The sequence below is a fragment of the Sciurus vulgaris genome, assembly GCF_902686455.1.
Source record: "Sciurus vulgaris genome assembly, chromosome: 1".
In the NCBI taxonomy this organism is placed as follows: Eukaryota; Metazoa; Chordata; class Mammalia; order Rodentia; family Sciuridae; genus Sciurus; species Sciurus vulgaris.
This window is the reverse complement of record NC_136461.1, coordinates 209,148,021-209,160,608: the sequence shown is the minus strand read 5'-3', so window position 1 is coordinate 209,160,608 and position 12,588 is coordinate 209,148,021. Positions and strand designations below refer to the sequence as shown.

Below are 12,588 nucleotides of genomic sequence, written 5' to 3'. Positions count from 1 at the left end.
CATCCCCCACTTCTCTTCAGGCCCAGCTCCTCACAGGGAGAGCCCTGGCAGCTGGGCGGGCCATGCCCTCATGGCCTCTGGGAATGAGATCCCTTTCTCCTTACTGATCCACTAGAGTGGGAGCAAGGCGTGGCCTTTTTGCAGAGGGTGTCACAGTTTGGCCCCTGCAGGCTTCCTGCTGTCCAGAGACGTGTCCAGGTCAAAACATCCTGTCTCCCAATTTCTTAGACACAGTGAACTGCTTCAACTTGGTTCTGGCCAGGGAGGGTCAGACACATGACAGGCCTCAGTGACCAGCCCTATGTAACCTCTAGCCAGAGGAGGTTCCACTTGGCAAGCAAGTAGGGCATTCATGGGAAAGCAAAGGAATGGCTGGTCATGAGCAGAACCAGGTAAGCAAAGAGAAGAATGACTTAATGTAGGGAGGTGGGAAGCAGGAGGCCTCCTTATCATGTCTCAGGTTGGCAGCCTGTGCCCAGTAAAGGTCTGCAAGCTAGTGTGCGTGGCCACCAGGGTGCCTGGTAGCAGAGACCTGGGAGATACCACCCAGGTCTCTCTGTGAGGGCCGCAGAGGCTGCTGTCAAGGGGGGCGGTGTTCTCCTGAGTGGTGTACAGTGGGTGCAACACAGTAGGGGGATTCCTGTGCTGGGGAAGCACAGGTCAGAGAAGAGGGAGGGAGCTAGGAGGACCGGGCCACTCCTGCCCCAGGCATTTTGGAACCTCGTGAAAAGCCACCTTACCAGGGAGAAGCCCTGCCCAGCACCTACACTCCAGAGGGCTGCAAGACTGTCAATGAAGGACAGTTGACATAGTAAAGGTTGGTCGTTGCTCCTTGCACCCTGTCCCTTGGGGGTACTGAGACACCCTTTAGAACTGCGCAGTAACAAGTGGGGCCCTGCCACATGCCTGCAGTCCCGGCACAGGTTTGGCGGCTGTTGTGGGCACATTCCATGTGTGCACCGTATGTGAGTCTGAGTGCCTTTACCCTGGGAAACACAGCTTCCAAAAGCTAATACGATGGCTGGAAGGCAGTGCCCTGGTGGGCTTTGCCAGTAGCGTCCCTGCAGCAGGTGATGCAGCCTTGTGCTTTTGGCCTCCAGGGGCATCCTGCCAAGGCCCAGGCTGGCCTCTGCAGTGTGAAGCGGCCTCCTTGATCAGAGCAGAGTCCCCTGCTCTGGGTTCCATGGGTCATATTTGGCTATTTCCAATGAACATCTTTTTGTTTGTTACACAAATTTTTGTTTGATTTTCTGACTAGACCTGCCTTCTAGTTACAGAGTTAGTAGGTCAGAGGTGTGAACATTCTAAGACATTGGCATGATTATTTGTCAGATGCATGTCTGCTGACTGTGATGTGGACACTGTGGGAACTTGGTTTCTGAGGTGACTTTCTCCTCCTGGTGCTGGCACAGAACTCCAGTTGTCATCTGCAGGGCAGGGTGAGGGCTGGCATGCCCTGGAGACCTGCAGGCCGTGGAGCTTGGGTGGGCTGTGTAGACCTACTCTCCCAAGCCCCAGGCAGGCAGAGGTCTTGCTGTGGCCACCAGGCTTTGGCATCTCTCCCCATAGTGTCTTGCTGTCCTGGGGGCTGTGGCCACCTGCACATGCCAGATCATGGTGAGTACCTGCAGGGGTCTTGGCCAGGTTGCTGCTGCTGTTTCCCAAGGGCAGCCATGTTGGGATTCTCCATCTGTTAGCAGAACTTTCTCTTTGAGCCTCTTTTCAATTCAGGTATTTCTGTGTCTGTGCGTGTTCAGAGACACCCTCCCCTGTGACTCAGTGCAGCCCCTTGGGTACAGAGAGGAGCCAGGCAGTCCTGGAGGGTGACTGACTTCAAGGCCGGGAGACCTGGCTCCTGGACTCGCCTCTGCCGCATTCCACTGGTCTGGCCGGGTGCCACGGCCGTTTCTTGGGCCTGAGCTCTGGTGCGCTCTGTGGAGTGCTGACAGCTTGCGATGCTGCCAGGGCAAGGGCATGACTCCTTCCTCGCCACGCAGCTAGTGCCCACTGACTGAGCAAGGTCTTCTCCTTGTCCCTCTCCCCTCCTTATTCTCAGGGAACTCACAGCCTAGGAGGGAGGCCTGCCCAACACTGGAGTCACACTGCAGCACAGTGGGCACTTAGGGGACCTGCCATGGAAGGGCTAGCTCATTTTCACTGCGCAGACCCTCCGGGGAGGGAAGAAGCACTTTGGGGTGAAGGAATCAGGATGGCATCATGGAGGGACAGTGCTCCATTGACCTTGGGGGCCAGGGAAGGAGCAGGCTAAACTCGCTAGTGTTTATCATCAGGGAAGGCCAGCTAGAAGGCTCAGGCCACAGCAAGCTGGATACCTGGTGGTGGGGGAGACAGAGGTGAGTTTTGTCTGCCTCCTTCCTCCTGATTGGACCTTCCAGCCTACCAGTGGCATATGACTGATACGGGTCTTCACCCCTGGCCTCAATTCAGCCGCCTCCCACCTTCCCTGTCGCCTGCGTTGGCTTCCCCTATCTGGGGTCACGAGGCTCCCTTGGCCCCTGCACCCCAACACTTCCTGACCTGGGTACCCCTAAGCAGACTTCCAGGGGCTCCTGAGGAGATGGACTAGGGCTGCAGCTCCCCAAGGGCCCCACTGCACAGGCCACTGCCCCAGCTAGGCCCTTGTTCCCTGGCGTGCTGGTTGTTAGCCTAGGAATGTCTACAGCTTGGCCCAGGCAGTTTGATCCTTCTCTGAGAGCAGTTCAGGAGGTCAGCTCAAAAAGGTTCCTATTTCTAAGTAGCCATTTTGCAAGAACAGTCACACCTGCTGGACTGGGGCCAGGGGTGGGCAGTGACTTTTAGCCCTAATGATCCTGCGTGTTCTTGTGTCCCTCCTGTGAGGGAGGAGCTGAGGCTGAGCCAGGTCCAAGGCAGCCTCCCCTCGTGCTCACAGCCGGCACAGCACAGTCCAGCTTCAGTCCTCTCACACCTGCCTGTGACCTTCCCTCTGGATCACTTCACGGAAGTAATGGATTCTCACAGCAAAAAGCGAGAGGAAGCCAGGAGAATTCAGCAGAGGAAAACCAGCCCTTGCCTCTCCTAACCACCTCTATTTCATCTTCGTGCATTTCTGAGTTATTTTGCGATCCTCCAATTGTAACTTTGTTCATGGAAATGATCATACCATGGATACTTCCTTGACCTTTTTTATGCTTGACAAAACATAAACTTTATCCATATTATAAACACATCTTATGCACATGGTTAAAGGCTGAACTATGTTTCATCAGATAGATACAAGATAATACTTGTCCAGATGTTGAACTTTTAGATTGTTTCAAAATGCCTACCTCTGTAAAAGTTAGACCATGGCATCTACACAGAGCCTTATTTAGTTTCGGCGTGGATTCCCAGAAATTGCTGGTATTGCAGGGTCTCGGCTGAAAGTGAAACTGCCAGCTTTTACCATGAGGTGGTGGCGGCAGCTGCAGGGCACAGACAGGCCTGGTACTGCTGCTGGCCAGCCCAGCTGGGTTTCACCCCAGACCCTCCTTCCCCATGGTGAGTCATGATGTGGGCTAGGGGTCCGGTTCTCAGCATCTCATTTGTAAATGCTAAAGGTGAAAGAGGTGAAATACTTCCTCACCTCAGTAAAGAGCGGTCGGTCACGCTGCAGATGGGCCCTGGGTGGTGGGGGTCCCGGGAATTATAATTCTTATCGTGGTTATAAAAAGAAGGAAACTAAACTTCTGGGTGGGAACTCGGGACCCAGTGTGCTGCTTCTGCCAAGGAATGACAGCAAGACAGGACTTGGGGCCTAGTCAGCCACAGGCAGGCCCAGGCTCACCACAGGACTCTGAGTGCAAACACCGGGCAGGAGCGCCCGAGATGCCTCCTGTCTCAGTCCTTGAATGTTCTGGAAATGGTGTGTGTTTGTGTGTGGTTCATCCTGTCCTCCCAATGGGATGAGGAGGAAGCAGGTCTGGGCCTGTCTGTGCCCCTTGCAGAAGCCATTGTACCTTCCTGCCTCTGTGTTCTGAGGACCATCTTCCAGATGTTTCTATAGATACGGGGTCATGGTGACTAATGGGGCTAAGCCGCTTGCCACACTGATTGGAATGTCCCATTGCTGTGTCACCTGCTTCTTCCATCTTCAACTGATAACACTTTTCTCTTTTTAGCTCTTTATGTCTTCTTAGATACGTCAATGATGGCTTGAGTTGCCATTCATAGACATTTGATGAATACCAATCAGGTCCTCACTACATCACAGAGTGAGCATTTTTAGTACACAGTCTCCAAATAACCACTGAACAAGCACACCTGAGCTCCAGGCTCAGCCTGATGTGGCAGCAGCACTGTGGGACTGGGGACCGTGGCCATCCAGGAAGCAGTAGGGTGGCCACATGATACTTGGCGAGGTTGCTCTGCTGCCTTTCCCAGGGAGAACCACTTGGGCCTGAATTTGCAGGAGTCTTGGACATTTCCATTACTATAGCCTTTGCTTTATTAGGAAGTAACCCAGGGTGGGGGCTGCCTGGGGTTGACGATTTGGTTCTTGGGTTGATGGATCCATCTGTTTGTTGAATAAATATCTATTGCCCATCTGCTCTACACCAGGCACTGTCTCAGGGCTGGGGACCCAAGAACAGATTAAACCTGGTCCCTACCCAGGAGCACTTCCACTGTGGTGGGCGCTGGGGCCTGGGTTGATCCCCAGACCATCAGCTCACATCCTCATGTGCATATGCCTGGGCCTTGTGCAGGTGTTCTAGAGCAGAGGTGGGAGGCAGGCCTGGAGCCCAGCTCTCCCACCACCTTGACCAGAAGGAGCCTGTGCTGTGCTTGGGAATGCGGCTCAGTGCCTATGGGCACTGCAGACTCTTGCGGGCCTCCTGGAGCAGACCACCTGTATGCAGACGTCACTCTTTCCCTCCTAGTGGCGCTTCCGCGTTTGGCCAGCTCCCTTCAGGAGCCTAGACCTGGTAGTCTAGGCAGCCTAAGCTCCACTGGCACCTCTGAGTGCAGGCCTTCTGGGGCCCTGCAGGGAGACATGTCCCTGCTGTCCCTGCCCCTGAAATGTGTTCTTTCATCACACTGTGTAAGAGGGATGTGTCGTGAGGGGCTCGGTCTGTGTCTAATGGGAGGTCCCTGCAGAATGGCTGCTCCAGGCAGTCTTGTCTCAGGCCACCTGGCAGCAGGGCGAGTGAGGACCAGCCCTGCCCAGCCAGCCAGAAGGATGGTCAGTGGCACACGTGCCTCCCTGCCGCTGGACTTGCCTACCGTGTTTACCCAGTGCTGCCCACCTCCCCAGACATCTGCTCCTGGGCCCAAGTGCTCCAAGTGCTAGTCAGTACTCTGAAGCCCAGGGGCTGACTGGGCTCCTGGGGTGGTGTCAGTCTGAGAGGCTAACCAGCCTGGCTGAACACCACTTCGTGTAGTCCAGCCTTGCCAGTGACCATCTTGTCTGAGGCCAAGGGACCACTCACTGTCCCCTTGGTATGTTTGGTTACAGACTGACAAGGAGAATTTCTCATGATTTTCCTTTACAAACACATTGGTCTACTCCTTCGTCCTCCCAGCCCTGGGCAAAGCCTCCTTCACTGTCTGTGGGCTGAGTGTCCTTTTCTCAGTCTTCTTAGCGCCTCATGGATGTTCAGTGTCCATCCACTGACCAAAGACTTGGTGGCTGAGGCCTCCCTCCTGTGCAGTCAAGGTCAGATTCGATCCCAAGGCAAGGATGCCATCCTTCCACGTGACTTCAATGGTTCCACATTGATATGCCCACACACACTCAGGTGGTTACCTCTTGTTGGTGATTAATGGCTTCATCTTCCCCTTTGAAACCCTGAGGCAGAGGTGCTTGGTCCCTGCCTCCTGACAGCCCTGTTGTTCCCTGAGGGTCAGCAGCACAGTGCATGTGACCTGTGAGGTTTTGCATGCCTGTGGCCAGTGTAGCCACCGAGGTGGTTGTGTCCATTCATGCTTGTGCTGGCAAGGGGAGGATGGCTTAACTGGAGCTGCTCTGGGTTTGCTGTGAAGCATAGCAGCCAGCAGGAGAAGAACCTGTCCTACCCCAGGCATGGGCACAGGGCGAGCCAGGTCCAGCCTCGTCCTGGTCACACCTGAATGCAGCAGTGGAGGGTGGCATGGCTGGAATCTGTTCCTGGGAACAAGAGTCAGACCAAGGATTCTGATCCTAGAGCAGGGCCAAGTCTTTGTGACCCAGGTCCCTAGAGGCCCAAAGGACAAGAGTGGCCCGATTATAAGCCCAGTGGAGTTAAATGCTCATGGCCCCACAGGAATAACCTTCCACCTGAGGTAACCCAGACCTTCCTTCGCAGACATGTGCCTCTGCTGTTCCCATTTACCACCCATCACATCCCTCAGCACCCAGGGCTGCCTTTGCCTGAGCCCTATTTGTCTCCCTGGGAGACTCCTGGGGCTCTTGGGGCAGGTGGAGGAGGCACCCTGCAAGCCTCCAGGTATCCAGAAGGGCCTGGTGCCTAAAGGCAGGTGAGGAACAGTTGGCCTGTAGCCCAGGGCAGGGCCACATCTGCGACTCCTGCTCAGCCTGATGGGGGTGGGTGGCAGACAGGAGGAGGCAGTGCAGCCTGAGAAGAGGGGCCCTGTCCATCCAAGGAGCTGGGATAGCCCCCGCTGGCCTGGCAGCAAATGTCCACTTGCTGCTTTCAGCCTCTGATGGAAAAGATAGATGAGCAAATGTCACCATCCTCTCAGATGACGAGGAAGGGAAGGTTGGGAGAGGCTTCTGGGCCTCTCCAGGGATCCCCAGTAATCAGCAGTTACTTCAGGGCTAGTCCTGAAGCCCATCCCCCACACACCCACCTCCACCTGTCTACCTGCTGCCCACCCACTCACCCACCCACCAGAGTGCCTGTGTGCTGGAGGGGGGCCACTGTGCGCCTCAGCTTACTCCCCTTGCAGCTGCGTGCCACGTGCTGTAAGGGCTTCTCCATTTGAGATGGTAACTGTCCCTGTGGAGGGTGGGGCCTGACCGAGATCAGGCACTTTAGGTTTGAGCCTGTGTGATGCTGGTGCCTTCTGCTCCCGGACCGGGTAGGCGTGTGGTAGGAGAGGAGAATGGAGGCAGAGCCCTTGCCCAGCACAGCAGCCCACAAGCACCAAGAAAAGGGACAGTGTGAGTGTGTGAGTGGTACTTTCAAGTATGCAGAAAATGCTAAGGAATGAGGTCTGCAGTCTGCATGGCGTGGCAGGTGCCAGGTTACCAATCCTGGTGACCAGGTAAGAAGAGTGTGCTCTATGCCTGCTCCCAGTGCCATGAAGCCCAGAAACATCTCAGCGCCCAGACTGTCACCAGCCAGCAGCACAGCTAGCTAGGCTGAGTGTCCTTCATGACAGGGACCTGTTGGGATGTAAACAAACTTACCAGTCTTCATATCCCAGGAGGTAGGGGCACTTCAGAGGGGGAGCTCCAAAATTAGGAAGGCCATTTTACCATGTCCAGCAAGTTGTGGCAGATTGAAGACCTTTCCAGGTCAGGCCCTGAGACGCCCAAGATGCCTGCCCCAGGGAAAAAATCCAGAGCACCGGGAACCGCCTCCCCACCTGCAAGGCACCCTCCGTAGGCCCGTGAACGAAGTATCTGTCTGCTTTATATATCTTGCAGAGATAAAATGTACACAAACATACTTCAAGGTTTAGGGGGTGTAGGAGGCGAGGGTACGTGGTGAGAAATGCCTTTCCTGACGCAGGCCTCCGCAGCTCTGGTTATCTCCAGATGCCGTCTAGGGACGCTTTCCTCAGGAGCATGAGAGCACTCTGCCATGAGGTTCTGTTTTCACCTGGTGATGGATGGTGGACGTCAGTGGCTCTCGCTCCATCTCAATCCATCAGGCTGCCACTCTCTACAGCTGCTGCGTGAGACATGTGGCCATTTATTCACCCTGCGTGGTTGATGGGCTCTCACGTTGTTTCTAATCTGCTGCTGTCGTAAACATTGTTGCAATTAGTTTCCTTGTAAATATGTCATCCCTCACACAAGTAAGTCACACTGTAAGACATTTATTTCAGATTGAGCAATCTCTTTAAAAATATCTTCTGGTTTTTATATCATACTTAGAAAAACCTTCCCCACTTGGATTATTTTTTAAATTTTGCCATGTCTGTTCCTAGTGTTCATTTATTTAGTATTGAAATCTTTTTATTTATCTGGAATTTATTAGAATGTGAGTCATGGGGCCACCCTTTCTTTTTCCAGAAATCTTAGTTGTCCCCAAGCCATGATCTCCACTCATGAGCAATGCCACTTTTCTTATGTTCAAGGACAGTCTTGGACTCCCTTCCACTGACCTGCGCGCACTTTCCCCTAGTTAACCCCTGTCCTGGAGTGTCCTCAGTGTTCCATTCTTGCCTTTCTTACTCAGGTTTTTCAAAGATGTGCCATCTTGGCCACATCTTGGGTTGCAGTTCAGTGGGTTGATTGTGTACACGTGGTCATGCAGCAGATCTCTGGAAGTGTTCAGCTTACCAAACTGAAGTTCTCCACCCATTGAGCGATGTCTGCTGGACTCACTTGTGTCCAGCTCACCTGAGAAGCTCACATCCACTCTACCCTCGCCTGGCTGCGTTTCCCTGTTCTGTTTTCAGGAAATCTTGCTTCCTCCCTTTTTCTCGATCAAGCTGGCAAAAAGATGACTACTTTCTTTATTAATTTTGCCCCTTTCTCTTTTCTATTTCAATAATTGTTTCTTCTGTTTTTATTAATTTCTCGTTTCTGTTTTATGTGGGCTTCCTGGACATTTTTTATGCTTACCAGTAGGATTAGGTGTTGAAATTATTTAAAGCTTCCTGATATTTTTAATTGGTGCATGGTAGTTTTATGTGAAATTGGAATGTACTGCGATATCTTTATGTATGCATATAGCATAGTTTGGTCAGATAAGTAAGTTGAGAGACCAATAGAGGAGGGGAAGGGGGATCAGAGAGGAGGGAAGACAGAAGTACAGAAGATTGAAAAGAAACAAACTGTGTCATATGCATTTATGAATTGCCAAATGAACCCCACCTTATGTAAAACAATGATGCACTATAATATTTTTAAGTGACTTCTTTTTATTAATATGATTCTTTAAGGCTGTCAGTTTTCCTCTGATCACTGCTTTAACTCTGCTCCATGTTCTCAAATTTAATAGTCTCACGTCTGATATTTTTTAGACATCCTGCAAGTCTAGTTTGTGTTTTATCTCTGTCCAAAATATTGTTTAAAGGATAGTTTTTAAAAAACTTTGTGTGTTTTTGTTTTGTTTGTCTGATTTTGTTTTACTTTCTAAAATAGTGGCATTTTAACCAGTTTATAATCAGTGTGAGCTGCCCCTCAGAATTTACCAAGGTGTCTTTGTGCAGGTTTTGGGTGACTCCTCGGTCGACACTGAACAGCAGGCGTGCTCCTGTTGTGAGTGTGTCCTGTGGGATGGTTGGCTGTGCCTTGCTGATTATGTCGGGAAAGGCTGGTGTCTTGTTACTTGATCTACACTGGTCTCTAAGGGGAACACGATGGCTCCCCCTGACGGGGTCCCTTCTGTCCGGTGCCTCCTCTCTGGTGTGGGTGCCGGTGACCTCTGTGTGCCGGTGCCCACAGTGCCTGTTTGCTGTGGCGTTGTTCCTCAGTGTGCTCTTGTCTCCTTTCTGTCTGGCGCGCAGCGTGACTTGTCTGCAGCTGTCATGCCTGCTCGTTTTGCTTGCTGGCATTCCTTCCCCAAGGCTTTGGTTTGGACCCTTAGAACGTTTCCCTTCAGGAAACGTTCCCTGTATGCAGCACTTGGGCTTTCCTGGGTCTTCTCCCTAGCAAGTGGCTGGGACTGTTGTGCATGTCGCATGCCACGCATTGGGTCCGGGGGCTCAGCGCTTCTGTTTTTGTACTTTCGATCTTGACTTTGGTGATGTGTGTTTTCCAGGGTTTGTTCTGCATGGTTCTGTTTCATCTTCTTCCTTTCTAAGCTGTCCTGCATCTCGTCTGCCCTCCCACCCTCCTCTCCTTCTGAGGAATGAATCCCTCGCTTTCTTCACAATTCTTGTTTTCTGAAATTTCATTATGCAGTTATGAGCTCCCGGATATTCGGTCACCAGTGGACCACATTTATCATTGTGGTTCCATAAGGTCATTAGGAACCGGTGCTATGGCACACGCCTCTGATCCCAGTGACACTGGAGGCTGAGGCAGGAGGATCACAAGTTCAAGACCAGCCTGGGCAATATAGGGTGACCCTGTCTCAAAAATAAAAAGGATCGAGGATGTAGCCCAGTGGAAGGACACCCTTGGGGTCAATCCCCAATATTGCAAAAAAAAAAAAAAAAAAAGTTTTTTCTTCTTTTAAAGATCCAGCTGAAAAACTTCTGTTGCCTAGTATTTTTACTGTATCTTTTCTATGTCTAGATACACAAATACTTACCATGTGTCACGGTTGCTGGAGCCTTAGGTGCAGTGACATTTCTGGCAGATCTGCAGCCGAGGAGCAGTAGGCTCTGCCATGTAGCCAGGTGTTTCTCCACACATATCCTGTCACTAAGCAACATGACTATGTGCATATTTGGTTCTTATTTCCCCTTTTCACCCCCACCAGAGTAAAAGTTCTGTGGAGGGCAGATTTTGTTCCCCAGGGTATTCTCAGAACCTGGAATACCACTGGAAGGTTTAATGCACACTTAATAAATATTCGTTGAAGGAATTAGTAAGACAGCCCTCAGGACGAATTCCTGACACAGGTAGTAGTCCCCATGCTGTAGGGAAGGGAACTCAGAGCATATGCAAGACGGTCATTCAGCCTGCTTGGCAAGCACTGGAACCTGGCAGCAGTGATTTCAGAATCCATGCTTCCCCCCGCGTACTGCACTTCCTGGATCACCTCCTGGACTCTCCCTGTTTCTCCTGCTACCTGTGTCGATGTCCTGTGCTCTGTGAACTCGGTGCAGAGGGGGTACAAAGTAAGTGCTGGTGAAGGAGGTGTGAGTCATAGCCTTGACCAGGCACTCAGTGTGTGCATGAGCGCAACAGTCCCTTGCTGGGGAGAACGACTTTGTTCCTACGGGTAGGATCACCTGGGCAGACTCCGCTGTTCTGCAGAGCAGGAGTCTTGGGCTCTCCTACCAGACCTCAAGGGGATAGTCTTAGCTGTGATGATGGCTTTGCTCGCTGGGCCTCCTTCAGTTTTCCCTGTGCTGCTGCCTGATCACAGTGAAATCGAGAGAATTTAGACTGCTGGCTTGACTTGGTGCTAATTAGTGCAGATGCAAATCAAGTCCAGGTCTCGGCGGGCTTTTTGGTCCTGGCGTTTCACATGGGCACAGCAGAGCATGCACGCTTGCGTTCTGCAGAGCTGCTCCACCACCCTCAGCCCTGGAGATTCATTCTCAGCACCCCGGGTCCTGCTGGTGCTCACAAAGAGCAAGGCATTTTGGTTCAGGTGGATAACTACTGGCACCTTTGCCCCCAGCAGAGGGGGCAGCCCTGATCCAGGTCCAAGGACCTTTCCATTTGCTGAAATTTTCCCCTCCAGGACCAGGAAATGACCCTGGGGAGGGCAGTGGTACTCACAGCTGGGCAGGGTAGCTTGGCTGCTGGGCACCCTGCCGCCTGCTCCATAGACACCACCTCCCCTCCCTCGCCCCCTGCAGACCCATGGAGCAGGTGTTTTGTTCTCATTTCAGAGATGGAAACCAGGGCTCTGCTGTCACCCAGCCAGGAAGTCACAGAGCCAGCATTTGAATCAAAACCTGTCTGGTGCCAACCAGAGGCTGCATTCTAGGTCACATTGTCCTTAAACCTGTTCCATCCCTTAAGTAATAAAGTGAATTGAAGATGCACAACATACTAAAAATAAGTGATAGACATTTCAGTCTTTCTCTGGTTTTCTCCATTGTTTCTTCATAAGATAAGAAAAAAAATTAACCCTGCTTCCACCTTGCAGGAAATTTTATATGTCTGGATTTTGCAGCCTTTGCAGCCCCTGGTGGAGGACATGGAGAGCGAAAGCATAAGCTGTTGATGGCATAGTCACTGGGGGGCATCTGGACGTGGCTCAGCTGGGCTCACGCACAGTGGACAGCCTCCTGCTTTTCTTGGATGTCTCACGGAGGACAGCACAGAAAAGAGCCTTGGGTGCCAGCTGAGGAGATGCGCCTCACACTGGCCCACTGTTCTAAGGGCTTCTGGCAGGGAAGTGCTCAGGGACAGGGACAAGCCACTGACCACTGCAGAGCTGGGAGTTGCCTGGGAGCTTCAGTAACAGTGGTCCCTACCAGGGCCTGGGAATGCCTTTCTGCTGAGGATGTGCCCGTGAAGGCCTTCCACCTGAGAGGCAGTCGTTACGGGGCCTCAGGGTGGGCAGTAGCTGGCTGATGGACAGGGGACAGCTGCCTCTCTTCTCCATCCTCCGTGAGGCCCAGGAGTGGCCTGCTCTCTCATGCCATCTGCTCAGAGGTCTCTGCTGGATAGCCTGCCTCTCCCAGTTCTTTGCTCCTCCCTAAGGATCTCTCTGACAGTAAGGAGCCTCACCAACCCAGGCCCTGTGCCAACCCCTGCACCAGGATGAAGCTGAGGGCTGTGTTCCAGGCCCAGGCCTGTGCTCCCTGAGCTGTCCCATGGGCTGC

The 12,588-nt window shown here is 52.5% G+C and overlaps 1 protein-coding gene across 1 annotated transcript in view; it reads left to right on the top strand.

Moving 5' to 3' along the window:
- Positions 1-12,588, top strand: part of TRAPPC9 (trafficking protein particle complex subunit 9) — a 568,317-nt gene that overhangs the window by 460,770 nt on the left and 94,959 nt on the right. The gene's annotated exons all lie outside the window — the stretch shown is intronic.